At 39.4% G+C, this 18,339-nt stretch overlaps 1 protein-coding gene across 11 annotated transcripts in view; it reads right to left on the reverse strand.

Moving 5' to 3' along the window:
* The window catches only part of FHIT (fragile histidine triad diadenosine triphosphatase), a 1,503,296-nt gene that overhangs the window by 1,329,113 nt on the left and 155,844 nt on the right, over positions 1–18,339 (reverse strand). Inside the window, exon 1 of one of the 11 annotated variants that reach the window (XM_043442897.1) lies at positions 15,665–15,784. The exons of the other annotated variants lie outside the window; for them this stretch is intronic. The gene's annotated coding sequence lies outside the window, so the exon portion shown is untranslated. Of the gene's footprint in view, positions 1–15,664; positions 15,785–18,339 lie in introns of those variants that run through there. 11 annotated transcript variants of the gene reach the window in all.

Below are 18,339 nucleotides of genomic sequence, written 5' to 3' on the forward strand. Positions count from 1 at the left end.
TTGGTTGCTATGTTGGCCAGAATAAGGTTAAGCTGCATGTGAGCCACCCCTTTATCCACCTCCTGTCCCTACATTAACAGGGGCATAAACTCAGAAGCTTTCAATCTCTCATCTAATTGGTCTCAAGGTCAGCAGTCCCATGCTGGTAAGGAAGTTCTCCAGATTCATTACAGACCCAGATGTCTTCTAACTTACCACTTCTTCATTCCTAGAGAATAGCTTTCTTTAACATGGTCAAAAGCAGCAGATGGGCAATTACTTCTACAGCCCAGTCAGCAGCAAAGAAGAAGCTTTGATACTCTTTCTTTGCAGAATCTCCTGGTTTGGGTTCCCCTGAATACAGAGCCTAAGACATGGACCGACCAAGGGCTTAGGTTCAGGTAACTTATTTGAAAGGTGATTCTAGGAAACTGAAAAGAGAGAAGGGGACAAGTAAACTGGAACAGAAGGGAAATAGTAATAAAGCTTGTGTTATCAAGTTGGTTTTACCTATGGGAAACTGAAGTTACAGTGGCTTCCCCAATGGCTCAGTGGTAAAGAATACACCTACCAATGCAGGAAAGGTGGGTTCAATCCCTGGGTCAGGAAGATCCCCTGGAGAAGGAAATGGCAATCCATCCACTTCAGTATTCTTGCCTGGGAAATCCCATGGACAGAGGAGCCTGGTGGGCTATAGTCCAAGGGGTCACAAGAGTCAGACATAACTTAGCAACTAAACAACAATAACTGAAGTTACATCTGTGGGCTTCTGGGGACCACATGAGAAACTGTGTAGAACTCATCTCACAACTGTCCATCTAAATGGCACTGCCTGGGGTAGATATCTATCAACTTCTCCAGGCCTTCCAGAGATCAGACTGACACAGTATTACCCAAGGCCTCAGGTGAAAAAAACAGGCATTCACCATAAATCACATTGGTTGTATAAACAATTTGGTGTGACCCAAGATTACAAAGGTATACTAAGATATACAAATGTGACCCAAGGTATACAAAGATACTCTAATCCAGCAGGATATTTCAAGGGCTCAGAGGTTATCTCCCAGAATCCATTAAAGTTAGTTTTTAATTTGGAATGTGCAGAGCTTTAACACCCCAAGCTAAATGAGTTAACCCTTTACTATTCAACCTGTTCACTGAGAACTCAGTCCAACGATAATACCTACCTACAATGAAAGTAGGGTGTACAATCTTTGTCAGAGGCAGTCACATGTCCACTAACACCTGGGAATTCTATTACCATGTAACATTAGTTGTCAAACTTTAGCATGTCAGAACCACATGGAGAACTTGTTAAAATGGATTAAAACTACACCCCCTACCTCCCCCATTCCCAGTTTCTGATTCAGTAAGTTCAGTAGGTCTGGGATGAGCATTGAGAATTTGCATTTTAATAAGTTCTCAGATGTATTTGCTTTCACTTTCTGACAGAACAAATTATCACAACCTTAGGGCTTAAAACAACACAAGTTCACTATCTTACTGTTCTGTAGGTCAGAAGTCTGACACAGATCTCACCAGGTTAAAATCAAGTTGTGGGCAGGCTTCGTTCCTTTCTGGATCCTCCAGTGTTTCCTTGTTCACTCTGGTTGTTAACAGAATTCAGTTCTAACATTCCTGTCTCCTTATTGGTTGTGAGCTGATGGACATCCTCAATATCAGAGGCCACCCACATTTCTTGGCATGTGGACCTTTCCCTCCATTATCAAGTCAGTAATGAGGATTTGGTTTCTTTTCATGCTTTGAGTCTCTCGTGCCTTTTCGTTATTGTCAAATCTCTCTGACTAAAACCTGGAAAGGTCCTCTGGCTTTAAGAGTTCATGTGATTAGACTGGGCACACCCAGATAATCCAGGATGATCCCCCATCTCACAGTCCATTATCTTAATTATGTATGCAAAGTTTCTTTTGCTACGTTAGATAACATATTCAAGGAATCTGAAAAGTAGGGTGTAGACATCACTGGGGAGGTGATAACTCTGCCTTTTATACCAGTCCATTCAGCTACTGCTAACTCTGGGACCACACTTTGAGAACTACCACTAAAGGAAAGGGGAGAACTACCAATCTCTTCCACAGCATGGCTTATTTTACTTGGTTTGAAGGCATGGATAAAAGCTTGTGACAAATGGACTGACTGCAGTTTTATCTCTTCTCTGAGCCTCGAGCCTATTCAAAAAGTAATGAGCAAGAGGGCACAAATGGGAACAAAGAAACAAGGAACCAAAAACACTCACAGTCTAGATAATCAGCTCTTACATAATCTAGCCATCTCTCAAAACCCAGTAAAATTCTTAATTATGAGAAAAAGAGAAAGAGTATAAACAAGCTGATCCTAGATCAAAAACAGTAGTGCATTCCACTAAATTTTAACAGGCTTCTTTACAAATGATCCTTGAAGTGCCAGTGTATTCTGTAATTGTCCAGGAAGGAACACAGAGTTTCTCAAAACCTAGATGTCCATTGGCAGATGAATGGATAAGGAAGCAGTGGTACATATAAAGAATGGAATATTATTCAGCTATAAAAGGAACACATTTGAGTCAGTTCTAATGAGGTGGATGAATTTAGAGCCTATTATACAGAGCAAAGTAAGTCAGAAACAGAAAGACAAATATTGTATGTTAACCCATATACATGGAATCTAGAAAGTTAGTAGCAATGATCCTACATGCAGCACAGACATAAAGAACAGAATTTTGGACATAGTCGGAGAAGAAGAGGGTGGGATGATTTGAGAGAATAGCATTGTAACACATATATATTGCCATATATATAAAATAGATAGCCAGGGGGAGTTTAATGTATGACACAGGGAACCAAAGCCAGTGCTCTGTGACAACCTAGAGGGATGGGGTGGGGAGGGAGGTGGGAAGAGGGTTCAGGAAGGAAGGGATGCATGCAAGCCTATGGCCAATTCATGTTGATGTATGGCAGAGGCCACCAAAATACTGTAAAGTAATCTTCCAATTAAAATAAATTAATTTTAAAAAACTATCTGGCATGGACCATTCTCTTCATGGCACATATCATGGAATTGTGCTAGGTTCTGTGTATTTTAATCACCACCTAACCAAATTAAGGGAGTGATTTTGAGGATTAATGGAAAAGGCCAAAGTAGAATAGAGTATAAAACGACTCCACAATCATACTATCATTCTTTTCTAGCAGTCCAGATGACTTTAATCTCACTGTATCCCCAGAATTCAGCAAAATGTCCTACGCATGGCAGATGTTCAGTAAATGATATAGTAAATGCTGAAGAGTAACTTCCCTGGTGACTCAGTGGTAAAGAATCCGCCTGCTAATGCAGGGGATTCTAGGTTTGATCCCTGCATCAGGAAGATCCCCCGGAGAAGGAAATGGCAGCCCACTCCAGTATTCTTGCCTGGGAAATACCATGGAAAGAGGGGCCTGGTGAGCTACAGTCCATGGGGTTGCAAAAGAATCGAACAAAATTTATTTTTAGTGACTAGACAACAACAACAATCAATGTTGAATATGGATGAACAAAGTCCTCTTCAAAATGCAGATGCTGGAAGAACAAAACTTCAGTCAAACCCAAGTGCACATACACTACTATAGACAGATTATCAGATCAGACAAGTAAGACAAGATACCAACATTTTTATTGACATGGTACCTGCACACAGACCATAACCAATAAATATTTGATGTGTCAATGAATGAATAGATGAATGAATGAATGAAATTTGGCATAAAATGTTAGGCTTAAGGATGTTGAAGAATTGGTAATTGGGTAAAGGTTAGAGGATGCAGCCCAGAGCAGGAAGTTAAGTCCAGAGAAGAAGTATATATTTAACACACTGTTTCTCCTCCTGCAGATTTGTATAGGTCACTGAAAACATTTGGCATGCCAGTGAAAATCACTCAAAAGATCCTTGCTGAAATGAAAAACTTCTTTGGAAATCTGCAAATCTCAGCTGTCTCTAATTCAACTCCACCTTCCTAACCTATTATAAGCCAGTGCAATCTCTCCAGCTCTATCCAGAATGATGAGAGAAGAAATTGAGCACATGAGCCTCCTGTATCTCCTGCTCCTTCTCTTTGCGGCCAACAAGGTGCTGCATGGCAACTGCTGATTGCCTTTTTCCAGGGCACCTTTGAGAGCATCTCCCTTGGACCGCCCAGGGTAGATAACACCAACTTTCTGATCATGGTATAAGTCTCACAGATACATGCATCCCTAACAAGTACGCAGTCCTCAGATGATCTACCCTGTCATCCAGTGCTCTGTCATTTAATTAATTCATAGTGCTGTTTATCTTGGCTGCAAGAGAATGAATTATTTGTATATTCAGAGAGTCTCCTACCACTTTTGCTCCTCTCCATTATCATAAAAGTTAAAATTATTTATTTATGAACCAAATAATTTATCTGAACATTTTAACAATGCACTAGCACTTACAGAGGTTTTTATTTCAATTTTGTTAGAGATACAGTGTCAAATATCACTTCAGTACAAGTTGTTCTGGTTTCTCTCAATACCTAATAATATATGGGGTTCCATTTTGGCCTTGTATAATTAACACAAAAGCATAATGGACTCTCAGCAATCCTGGAGAAAATGGCAAATGGGTATCAGCAATAATTTATCTGTGGAATGCAAGGCTTTGATCAGGAAGTCCAAAACTACTCCAAAAGAAAAGGGAAAGAAAAGAAAAATACTCCTTAGAGACAAGAGCCATCAAGAAAGAGGCAAACAGTCTCACAGACTGTTGCTGGGAATATAGAATGTGCAACATTTCTGGACTGCAACCTGACAGTATGCATCAAATGTTCACAGCTCTATAAAATGCTCATTTCTTTGATCCATTATTTCAAACACTGTATCCCAAAGAAATAATAAAAGCTGTGCCCAATGATATAACATGTATGGATGCTCATTTACAGTGTTATTTCCCATGTAAAGAAACAGAGAAACATACAGGTCCACAAATAAGGGGCTTGTTTAACACATTTTATCTATAAAATGGATAGCTATACCTTTATTAAAAAAGATGTCCCCAAAGAATTGTACTTTATAGGGAAATGCACAAAAACATGCATGCTATAAACTTATGTGGAACAGTAAAATGTAAGACAGCCTATGCAGTCTATATCCAATATGTCAATCATATATACTTGCACATATTTTTATGTTTTTATACATTATTCTACATAGAAAGCAATCAGTAAATATCTTTGAATGTACACATGGTGTGGTGTATAGAAATACAAAAATGAAATACTCCAAAACGTTAATAGCAGTATTGGCTAAATAGTAGAATTCTGGGCGATGCTTATTTTCTTCCTTGTATCATACTCCTATATTTTCCAAATTGCCTTAATGCACATATTATTTCTATATACCAAAAATATTATATAATTACTATGTGTGTGTGCTCAGTTGCTCAGTTGCGTCCAACTCTTGGCGATCCCATGGACTGTAGCCCACCAAACTCCTCTGTCCCTGGAATTTTCCAGGCAAGAATACTGGCGTGGGTTGCCATTTACTTCTGGTATATAGTTGTTGGGAGAAGTAAAAGAGAAGTCTTGAGTGCCTATTCAACAGTGACTTATCCCTCTCCTTCCTTTCTTACAGAACCTGACTCTGGTTTTGGTCAGTTCTTGACAGCCCATACCCCGTACCGAAGGACATAAGACTGGGCCCTATCCAGCCCTAGGTTTGAAGCTTCAATAAACCAGGACAATCACTCTCCATGAATGGTAACTTCATTCTTCTTGAGATTGTTTTATAGTACAGTTTTTAAAAGCTGGCCAATCAACTAGGAAGGAGAACTGTTAAGGAGCTTCTCTGAAAGTTCTCCTCACTCTTAAGAAAATAAAGGACACATGAACAGAAGAGTCTTCCTCTCCATTGCTGGCCTTCAGACAGACTCTTTGAATATGTCTGGAAACACCCTAGCTAACTGGGGCCAAAAAGGGACCCAAGAGAGCAACATTTGGCATTGGAAAATATCTCTTTGGCATGTGGATTATCTGAAAGCAATCAAGGCCCAAAAGACTCAAGAAGAAACTATGACCTTCTTCCTAAATAATTTAGATTGAGTGCTAGTTCAGACTAGGGCTATCACTAGAGCTATGCAAAGAACATGGGCCAGGTGTGGCAAGGGCAGGGACTAGACAGCAGAGTCCGCTTTGAGTTCCATTGTCTCTGCCTGGCCCAGCAAACATTTGTTTGCCAAACATTACTTTTTCTCTCTCTGTCAATTGCTTTCCTCCCCTTGTGAATTTACAAACCACTACTCCCAACACCCTCTTTTGTCTTTAGCTGAAGATGCTATTTAAGGTGAAGGGTTTGGCCATTTGGGCAAGCTACTCAGTTTTTCTGGGTCTCCCCCATGTACAGATGTTATTAAACTTTTGTTTGGTCTCCTCCTATTAATCTGTCTCATACCCATTTAATTCTTAGGTTAGTCAGAAGAACCTAGAGGGAAGAGGAAAACATCTTCTTCCCCAACAGGGTTAAGACTGTAAAGAAAAATACCTGAGAGTGCAGAAATAAAAGAAAGTTCTCTTGTTCTCAATAATTTTACTGCTGAATTCTAGAAAAAGACTTTTCTAGATTTTCCATCTGTATTGTAACATTTTTCTTAAGTCAGTTAAACTGTGATTTCTGTTACTTCCATCTGAAAGAATCCTAAGTGATACTGAAAGCAAAACTGCCAAGCCCAAGACAGAGAGCTGTGTAGAACACATATAAGTCTTCCCTTTCTCCTATTCTTCAAGTAGACATACAAGATGCACAACAAATACTTATTCATAATTTTTACATGCAGTTGATAGGGAAGGTGACAAGAAAGAAAAGGGTAAATAGACCTTTCCCTGTCTCTCAATAATTTGGCCATCTGATGCAAAAAGCCGACTCACTGGAAAAGACCCTGATGCTAGGAAAGATTGATGGCAGGAGGAAAAGGGGGCGATAGAGGATGAGATGGTTAGAGAGCATTACCGACTCAATGGACATGAATTTGAGCAAACTCCAGGAGATAGTGAAGGAAAAGAAATTCAGGCATGCTGCAGTCCATGAGGTCACAGAGAGTCAGACACGCACGACATAGTGACTAAACAACCACCGCCTCTCAAAACATGCACACAGGACTCAATTCCTCTAATTGTAATATAAAGGTCCTAATAAATGATAAAATTTTCCAAGGAAAGATTTGTTCTGTAACAGATTTTACCCTACTAAAAAGGAATTCTAGGTCTTCTCAAGAAGAACTCCTCTAATCCCTGCCTTCCGTAGGTCTTGAACAACTGTCCAGAGGCCATGATTTTGTAAAAGCTTCCCTAGATAGATGGGGATGGATGGAGTAAGTGCTACTAGATTAAAAAAAAAAAAAAAAAAAAGCACTTGCTCCTTGAATATGCATGATCTACCTTAACTGTGAGTCTTAATCAAGTAATGAAGACTGACAGGCTCCTTGGTCTATGGGACTCTATGATAATAAAACATACACTTCTCTAAAAATGACACAGTTAATAGTAAAGTGACTGGACATTATTTAGTTCTACATCCCAAACTGAACAACCTTCTTTTGCCATATTCTTTTGCATCTGATCCTCATGAGGAAGAATAAACCAGCCTGAGATATGTTTAGGTATTTTCTCTTTTAGTGAAAAAAGAAAATATTAATCTTTCTAAGTCTGGAACATTACCTGTAATTTGGGTCTAATATCGAAAAAGTACATACAACTCCAAACTCAGCAGCACCAAACCAGCAATGCAAAGCATTCATGAGTATTCAAGCCTTTGGAGGTCAGTGTGTGTGTTTCCTTTTTAGGAGTATTGCTCCCCAGCCCAGAATCTGGCATTCAATAAGAGGGACTAACAGTGTCCTGCTGGCCTTGTTCTCATGTGTCATCTTGCTGCATTTCCAGTTAATGGCATGACTGTAATGACTAGCAATTTAAATAATGGAGGCTGAAGCAGAGGCAGCTCTGAGGACACAATGCAGAGATTGCCACAGTTTGTCAACATCACTGGCACCCAGCTCTTCATTACCTCCTTGAATAGGGTCAAAGTAGTTAAAGCGATGCTGTAAATACTGACTAAAACAAAGCAGCTGTTTATTCTTGATTTGGCATTGGGTATTTATAACAAACAAGTTGCGTTTCCCAGGCATGGGTTATTAGACACGAGAATGTAATTGATATTAACCAACTTTCAGGCTCCAGTAACTTTTTCTCACTGCTTGTCAGTTTAATTTTTTTTTAAGCATAAGTAGTGCATGCCAAATGGAAAACAGGAGGAAGAACAAGCAAAATCCCTTAAGCCTTCAAAACTAAGTGAAAAATAACTAGCCTGTTTATCCCAAAGACTCCTTTAGACATTTGCTATAAACATAGGAGAGCATGCCACAGAGTCTTCTCTTTTTGAAAGGGTATTCCAGTGATTTTTGAAAACGAGACAGCTCTAACTGTAATCGTGTTTTTGTTCAGAACTGAAACTGCATGATAAAGAGTCTGACATCACTAACTGTGCATCTCCCATATTACAGCAGAGGTGAATATTGGTGATGCACAGGCCAAATACATTCCATTGTTCTGCTTCATTTAAATCATACAGTAATGGCTGACAGTGTAGTAAAGTTTTAAAAATTCAACATTTGTAAAATCTAGAGATTTCACTCAAAAAAAGGATGGAAGCTCTGACCCCACAGGAGCCAAACTCCCCATGACAACAAACCTCTGGGGCTGTGTTGGGGCTGCTCCGGCAGAGTGGGGAATGCACTCTGCAGTCTGTCTTACTGGCATCATCCACTACAGCCTCCCTGTCACTTAGGCCAAATGTCAATTGCCTCCCTTCTTCTTATTCGTAGTGCTATTTTTCTTACAGTAAACATCGAAGAAAATATTTCATGCCAGTGTATCTTGATCACAGGTGCGAAAGCAAAAGATGAGCTAAGAGGACTGTTTCAAGAAAAATGAAGAGATTACAGTTCTTTAGAGAAGTACAAAACTTCTTCCCTAACCTCCTTTGTTCAGTAACAGAATCTCCCCTGCTGGCCTCTAAAGAGCATTTGAATGGGTGACCCCCTTATGAAAAGTGTCAAGCTTAAAGTCCTGCAGAAGGAATGCCAGACACATAGAGAAGCCAGGCTAAGTTCCCTCTCAGACAAAAGCTGTCAATCCGAGAAGGGAAAAGCAAGTGCTCCACTTTTAAGAAAAACTGAGCAAATAGCAAGCATGGTACAGAGGACTAGGAAGGATAAAGGAGGGCCCAATGTTCTACCAAAACTGTCTTAGCCTCTGACCAAGGTCCTTTCACAGTAAGCAAGGCACAGCAGGAAGCTGCCTTCACTCCGAAATCCTCTAAAAGTCCGTTTCTGGTCTAGAGCTATAATCCTCGCCCGAGTGGTTTTATAATCTCTCTTTCCTCCTGCAAACAGAGGGGTAGGGCTGTAAAGGATTTTCGCTTTTAATAAAATAAATAAATAAACACACATGCACACACATACTCAGAAAATAATATTTGATGGCATCCCACACCCATACAGGTTTTCATAGAGAAAAATTTTCTGGTAACCAAAAGAACTTAAAGTGTTAGGACCCCACAAATCTGAAATGATGTAAGGTTAGGAAGACCACTGCATAGAAACAAACTAAAAATGATAAACTCTTCCGAGTGTCAGAAGAAGTGAGTAGAACAAACACAGTCTTTTTCACCAAACTCTATAGAGAAAAACCCAAGGAAACCTGTTAACATAACTGAGAAAGTTAAAGAGCAGAGTAAGGAACAACAGTATATTAATTTCCTACTATGTACCAAGCACTATATAAACATTTTAACATGTTTTGATAATAAATAATATTTTTTTTGTTGTTCATACGTTCATTAAATAAGTATTTGTTCACTGCCTTCTATGTGTCAATCATCTTTAGGGATCTATAAAATTAAAGACATGGTTTTCCTGTTGTTAAGTTTGAATCTAACAGGGAGATAGACTCAGATGAAAATACTCGTTATAAATATGATAGGAACGACACAAGGAGTTAATAATGGCTGTCTTTCAGTATGTACTCACTATATGATAGGAATTGTACTAATAATGTGCATTACTTTTCATGTAATATCATGTCCTATAATCGAGACACTAATATCATCTTTATTTTATAGAGAAGAAAAGTGAGCCATGGAGAAACTAAGTAACTTACCTAAGGTTATACAGCTAACAAGCGGAAAATAAGAGATTTAAACACTGCCTGTTTTCTACAACATATCAACATCATTGATGTTGTATCTGTTACATCAGCCCAACACCAGCAACAGCAGATATGCCAAGGACAACAGAAGCACAATGGAAGGCTCTTACATGCTTCTTAATTGGCAAAGCATGTTCCTATCTAGAAAGCAAGTTTCCAGAATTTATCAGCCTCAAGAGGCAGAAAATAAAATTGGCTTTAAAAATGACTTAGTTCAAGGTGTGAATGTCAGAGATGCAAATGGCTGGTAAAGGAACTTGGGATGGACCAATAGGACCTTGTGTATATTGTCTCTAATCCCCACAGTACCATGTGAAAGAAGCCTAAAGAAAAGAACACAGGGCTCAGAGAAGTCAAGCGATTTACTCAAAGGTCATAAATAGTAGAGATATGTCTTGAATTTGCAACAATGTAACTCCAAAATCAATACTTTCTCCCTTATACAAAGTGTAAAGTATCAGGCCAAGTCTCTGCAAATATTCACCATGACTTTTTTTATTCTTTATTCATTTAAAATCAATTCATTCTGCACATACAAGGAACATAGGAACACTATTTGATAAGTAAATCAAGGAGACATATTTGTAGATATTTATAGACACTTATAGGCAGGACAGAGAAGGCTAAATGTGTTTATTATTTAAATAAATGCTATGAATGCAGGCACTTTGCTTTGTTGTTCACTGTCGCACATGCAGTCTAAAACTAACAAACATCTGTTGAATAGAAGAATAAATGAAGACAGTACAAACTTAAGGGAGGATTAACTCTGCCTAGAGTAAAGAAGAGAAAGCCTCCCAGAGAGATGACACTGAATTGAGCCCAGAAGAATGATGAGGTATGGACAGATGAGAAATGGGATGACAGGAGCTGAAGGCGGATGTCTCAGGGTGAACACAGGTTCAGGAGCATGGATGTTGTGGAACCTCTGGGTAATGAAGTTCAGACATGCCTAGAGCATAGCACAGATGAGGAGCAAGAGTAAGAACTAAGGTCAGGAAGGGTCATAAGGCACCACTCTGCACAGAGCCTTTAAGCCCACGCTAAGAAACACAGGCAGGATCTCTCTGGTGGTCCAATGGTTAAGAATCTGCCTGCCAATGCAGGTACACGGGTTCAATCCCTGGTCCCCTGGTCCAGGAAGGCCCCTCCTGCCACAAGGCAACTATACCTGCGTGCTGCAACTCCTTAGCCCACATGCCTAGAGCCCATGGCTCTGCAGCAAGAGAAGCCTGCCCATAGCAACTGGAGAGCTGCCCCAGCTCGCTGCAACTAGAGAAACTCTAAGCACAGCAACAAAAACCCAGCACAGCCCAAAATAAATACATAAAAAGAAACATGATAAAAATATTTTTAAAAAAAGAAAAGAAACACAGGCGGCTACCTGAGGTGGAAAGAAGTAATATGTCAACTTTGGATACTAGAAGGAAGATATCGCCCCTGTTTAAATCATTCAATGGTGCCCCACTGTCCTTAGACTAATCCTAACTGCTTAACCCACTTTGCAAGACCTTGTAAATCTCTCTAGTCTCATCACTTTGAGGAACTGTCATTGCTACAACTCTAGAGTGAACCTTAATCGTTCTCCTCCTGGCCTTTGCATGGGTTGGTCCTTCAACCTGGAAGACTGCCCATCAGTCCTCCGCCTCTCCAGTTGGCTGAGTCCCACTACTTAACTCAGAAATCTCAACTCAGAAGATACTGGCCTCTGGGAGTCCTTCCTCAATGCCCCTACATCTGGACACCTTATATGCTACACTTTGTCCATCTCACAATGTATTGTGAGTGTTCTTACCTCTCCCCTCTATCACTATCCCACTATGAGGGCAGGAACAATCTTTGTTAGATTCCAAGCACCTTGCAAACAGCTCAGCACATGACAGGTACTCAATAAATATCTTGGAAGTAACTGTTAGGCTGGTGAATTGAGTAATTGATGGACTGATTGATTACTGTTGGGAATATTGAGTCCAAGAGAGCCCTAGGAGTTGCTGCTGTAATCCAGGGGAAAACTCCTCCTTATAGAGACGAAGCATTTATTAAAGCAGGCACTTTGCTAAGTGGGGAGAGTGGAGTCACTGGTTGGTCAAGGGAGACAGCAAATCAGAGAAAAGCAGGACCTGCAGGCAGTTGCTGGGGAGACCACAATTCCACAGGATGACGAGCCATTAGCATGCAACGCTGGGTAATCTGATTTTCATGACAGACAGATTTATTATGACTTCTAAATATATAAATCCCAGGTTATGCTTTACAGCTAACCTAACAACTTGATATATGTGTCTGACATACCATCTTAAAAATCAGATTCCAGCTTCTAATTAATTTTTATTCACCCATCGCTATAACTCGAGAGGCAGAAAATCTCAGTGGGATAAACAATAGACAAGGTATTAGTTGTTCGCATTTTGTGGTGCATTTTCCATCCAACACTGAGTTTCCTTTTACTTTGCTACACTCTTCTCCCTCAGAGGAATGAGTGGAGAACCTGGCACACGAACTGATAGTCATTATTTCTATTAAGTTATCAACCCCACCTCCATTCCTACTCCTCACCCTCCACTCCCATCCCCTCCCACACACACACAAATTAGAATGACATAATTCTACTCAGTCTGAAGATCTATCATTGCTTAGGTGATAACACACATCTCACTTTCTCCAATAATATTTTTATTATTTAACTGTTGAAGCCAAGTTGCAAACTCCATGAAGAGCTGACTTCAAACCAATAACAATGTTCCTAAAAGCTGAAAGTCTTCTCTTGTGGCTCAGATGGTAAAGAATCTGCCTGCAATGCAGGAGACCCAGGTTTGATCCCTGAATTGGGAAGATCGGCTGGAGAAGGGCATGGCAATATCCACTCCAGTATTCTTGCCTAGAGCATTGCACAGACAGAGGAGCCTGGAGGGCTACAGTCCGTGGGCTCACAGAGTCAGACACAGCTGAACTTTCACTTTTCTTTCAAAAGCTGAACATGCTGTCAACAGCTTTTTATATAATCCCAACAGCATTCATAATTCACTCACACCCAGATACTCTGGTACAACAGGAGTCAGAAAGAGTTTTATAATCTGCTGATTTCTTTAAAATGCATTTTGTAAGGTAATACTAATATATGCATATAGTTTTTAAACATTTTCTTCCATCTCCTTTCGCCAAATATGAAAGCTAACATAGGCACAACAAACCAGGTGAGATTTTTTTTTTAAAAAGCTGGTCACCTTCAATTTTTTAAATTGCTTAATAATTGAGTTCTCACTATGCATCAGGCACTGTTCTCAATATCAAATGCATTAAATCCTCCCCCAAATTCTATATGGCATCATAATTCTCCCCTTGTGACCTATGAGGAAACTAAGGCACACAGGTTTAAAAAGCTGCTTGCAGTCACAAAAACTGGTGAGCTGAGATTTAAATTGAGGCTGATAGCTGAGGCTTTCCCACCTTGATCTTAACCAACATACTGCCTCAGGGACTGAAGAGAGAGCTTACTAAATAAATAATAGTATAAACAGCCGGGTGTGTTTGCCAAAGCCATAAATCCAAACTACACAATCAACCTCACATTGAGAACACCACTGTGTTTCTGGCTTTTTGTAAACAACTTTAAGTAAATTTAGACACCAGCCTGTTTACCTGCCACAGGATGGCATATGGACTAGCAAAAGAAAGACATTCAGCAAAGAACTTTGCCTGATACATCATGAATCACAAAGGCTGCCAATTTGAGTTTCACAATAAACAATGAAAACAGGAACATGCAAAAGCATCTAAGACCTCCTCACTCTGTTACAGTGTATGGTTCTAAACCTCCTGTGCCTGTCTGGTTTATCTGATGGTATGAAAGATGTATTATTAAAGACACATACACACACTCACAAACCCCAGACTATCAGAATTATTTTGTACTCAATTTGTCTTCAGCTGAGCCCTGAAAATATTTTTAAGAATGGAATCACATAATTGCAAATAGAGATTCATTCACTTCCCCTTCAGAATATGTAATAGTATATTTACATTAACAAAACTGCATAGTCACCTTGCAAAATCAAATTTAAATATTCAAAGTATTTTTAATTCTACCCCCCCCCAAAAGCTTACATTTGAGGATGGAACATGTTCTGTATACCAGTAAGTAATCACGTGAAATAAATAAAATTTTAAATTAAAATTATCACCAAAACCTTTAAGTATTTCTCTTTTTTTCTGAAATAAATTTACACCAGAATTAAACTCAGACGTACATTTGTGAGACTATGTGGAGCATTCATGTTACAACTAACCTATATGGCTGATTTGTAATTTTTAGAGCCTTTTAATAAAACTGTATTTTGACTCAACACTATTTAGTTAGGGCTTTATAAAACATTTAATTATAAAATGAGGTCTACAATGTTCAAATGAAACAATACACAATATAATCAAATCCCTGGCATAAAGCCATTCAATGTGTCATTCCGAGGTTAGTTTTCTGGGCCCACTCCAGTTTAAAATAGCTTCTCCAGTAACACCACACTGCCCTTTCTCCCCTTTGTCCTCAGAATTATTAGAGCATAATGTAACTCTTTTACAAGCCTTAGGAAAATATTATTGGAATGCATGGCAAAGATGCGGAGAGGAAATGGAACTAGAGGGAAAAAAAAACCAAGTTTTTTAGAAATGGAAAATCAATTACTGTTTTTAATAACAGTAGTAATAGCTTTTGTACTAAGAAAAGAAAAATTGCTCAGAGACAAAATAGATGTTCGATATTACAGTACACTAATGAGTACATTTACATATAATTTTCTGAAATTTATGTCCAAGACTAACTGCAAGCAGAATTTAGTATCAATGTGAGTTTACAGAATCCATTCATTTTTCCTCTAATCATATTGAATATTTAAGGTGCTTGATTAGTCTCAATTATTTCTCTTCTGGAGCCAACAGAGAACCTGACAGCTTTCAAAGTGATGGATTAGTGGGGCATTTCCCACCAATGGGCAAACATTCCTGGCTGTCACAGCAGGAAGAAAAACAATGAGAAAGTTTGTTTGAATTCACATGCAGGCCACTGGATAAAATCTGCAAAAAGCAGGAAGAAGGCCAGTCTTGTCAAAAGGCTACTACAAAAAAGAGAAAGAGCAGAGACCTAAACTCAGTTGGACTTTGCTTCCTCTTCATTTCATGGCAGCCTGGAGAGAAGCCTCTGACAGAGAACCATCTCTCACTGCCCCTGAAAAGATTAAAAGAGTCCGGGCCCTAGCAAATCTCCTGTACCAGGACTGAGAAGCAGAAAAGGAAACACAACTAATTTTCAGTACCCTGCTTCCTTGTTCAGGTTTCCTGAAGCATAATAAAACAGAGAAGCTGTTGTCTCCAGGGTTTCACTCCCAGCTGTGCTCCACAAGTTGGAAAAAACAAGAAAGGACAAGTTAACTACTCACACCAACCTGCTTCTCCTGCTGCTGTCCTTCCAAATAATTCTAAGGGAGGCTGTGATCCCTTCTCCAAAAGGCTTTAAGAAGAAGATATACTCCTGACCGGACAAGGAGATTTAGGTGAATTCCCGGCTGAATGCAGAATGAGAAACAAAACGCTTTCTTAAGATGCAGAATCCTTGATGCATTATATTCTACTGTCTGCTGAAAAGCATCATCATATCCATAATTAAATGTTCAAAATCTGCCTTGATGATCCATATAAAGTTCAATTTGATCAGTTCATCCATTCAGGTGCTGAAAACAGGTAGTCATTCTTATGCATGTCCTTTCCATCCTCCCTATATTAGCTTCCTAGGGCTGCTATAACAAAATACCTCAAACTGAATGACTTAAACGAAAGAAATGTACTATCTTACAGTTCTAGAGATGATTAGTCGATAGGGTCATGCTGCCTCTAAGACTCTGGGTAGAATCCTTTCTGCCTCTTCTTAGCTTCTAGTACGGGCCATCAATCCTTGGCATTTCTTAGTTTGTAATTCCATCACTTTAACCTCGGCCTCTGTCATCACAGTCTCCTCTAAGGTGTCTGTGTATCTGTGTCTCTTTTCCTCTTCTTATGAGAATACCAGTTACACTCTAATAAGGGCCCATCCTGTTCCACTAGGGTATTCTTAACTACTTACATCTGCATTGATCTTGTCTCCATGAAGGTCACATTCTGAGGCAATGGGGTTAGGATTTCAAATATCTTTTAGGGGGACACCATTCAACCCATATACTCTTACCACTAAGTCATGTGGAGGTAGCCAGACTACCTCCACACTGTCTCTCAAATCTGTCTGCTTCTTTCTCTCTCTACCACTACCCTGAATCCCAGATCATCATCTCACTGGAACTTCCTAAATCCCAACCTTGTTTTGCACTGCTCCAGTCCATTCTCCAAAATACTTATTTAATGAAATGTATCTTACACACAAAAATGTAAATGAATTATAATGAGTTTTCACAGAGTACACATGTAACCACTCCCAAATCAAGAAATAGAATGTTACCAGCACCCTAGAAACACACTTCATATCCTCTCCCAATTTATTCATCTGTTATATTGTTACAGTTGTTCAGTTGCTAAGTTGTGCCTGACTCTGCAACCTTATGGAGTACAGCACATCAAGTTCCTGTGTCCTTCACTATCTCTGGAGTTTGCTCAGATTCATGTCCATTGAGTCAGTGACACTATCTAAACATAACATCCTCTGCCACCCTCTTCTCTTTTTGCCTTGTAACCTTCCCATCATCAGGGTCTTTTCTAATGAGCTGGCTCTTCAAATCAGGAGGCCAAAGTATTGGAGTTTCAGCTTCAGCATCAGTTCCTCCAATGAATATTCAGGACTGATTTCCTTTAGGATTGACTGGTTTGATCTCCTTGCTGTCCAAGGGACTCTCAAGAGTTTTCTTCAGCACCACAATTCGAAAGCATTGATTCTTCAGGACTTAGCCTTCTTTATGGTCCAGCTCTCACACCTGCACATAACTACTGGAAAAACCATAGCTTTGACTAGATGGACCTTTGTTGGCAAAGTGATGTCTCTGTTTTTTAATATACTGTCTAGGTTTGTCATAGCTTTTCTTCCAAGAAGCAAGCAACTTTTAATTTCATGGCTGCAATCACTATTTGCAGTGATTTTGAAGCCCAAGAAAATAAAATCTGTCACTGTTTCCACTGTTTCCCCATCTATTTGCCATGAAATTATGGGACCAGCTGCCACGATTTTAGCTTTTTGAATGATGAGTTTTAAAGCCAGTTTTTTCACTCTTCTCTTTCACCCTCATCAAGAGGCTCTTTAGTCCCTCTTCATTTTCTGCCATTAGAGTAGTATAATCTGAGCATTTTCCCATGCGCTTACTTGTCATTAACAAACATAATTTGGTTTGTCTTATTACTAACCTGTAAGAGTTTTTTATGCATGTGGATAAGTACTTTATCAGATATTATTTGCAAATATTTCATCCCATTTTGTTGCTTATCTTTTCATTTTCTTAGTAGCATATTTTAAAGCATTCAGCTTTCAAACTTCATGATGCCCAATTTATCTTTTCTTTTCTTTTAGAGATCTTAGTTTTACTGTTATATTTATGAAATCTTTGACTAACCTAATTTCATAAAAACTTTCTTCCATGTTTTCTTCTAGATTTTTTTTTTACAGTTTTAGTGTTTATGTTTTTATCTGCAATGTATTTCAAGTTAATTTTGTATACAGTACAGGGTAACTTTGGATAAATGTTAGTCACTCAGTCGTGTCCAGCTCGTTGTGATCCCATGGAGGAGCTCACCAGGCTCCTCTGTCCATGGAATTCTCCAGACAAGAATACTGGAGTGGGTTGCCATTCCCTTCTCCAGGATCCTCTCTACCCAGGGATCGAACCCAGGTCTCCGGCATTGCAGACAGATTCCTTACCATCTGAGTCACCAGGGAAGCCATAATTCTGGATATAGATACATGATTGTTCTGGGATTCCTGGGTGGCACTAGTGATACAGAACCTGCCTGCCAATGCAGGAGACATAAGAACTGTGGGTTTGATTCCTGGATCAGGAAGATCTCCTGGAGGAGGCCATGGAAACCCATTCCAGTATTCTTGAGGGAGAATCCCATGGACAGAGGAGCTGGGTGGGCTACAGTCCAC

Source organism: Cervus canadensis, chromosome 22 (genome assembly GCF_019320065.1).
Source record: "Cervus canadensis isolate Bull #8, Minnesota chromosome 22, ASM1932006v1, whole genome shotgun sequence".
In the NCBI taxonomy this organism is placed as follows: domain Eukaryota; kingdom Metazoa; phylum Chordata; class Mammalia; order Artiodactyla; family Cervidae; genus Cervus; species Cervus canadensis.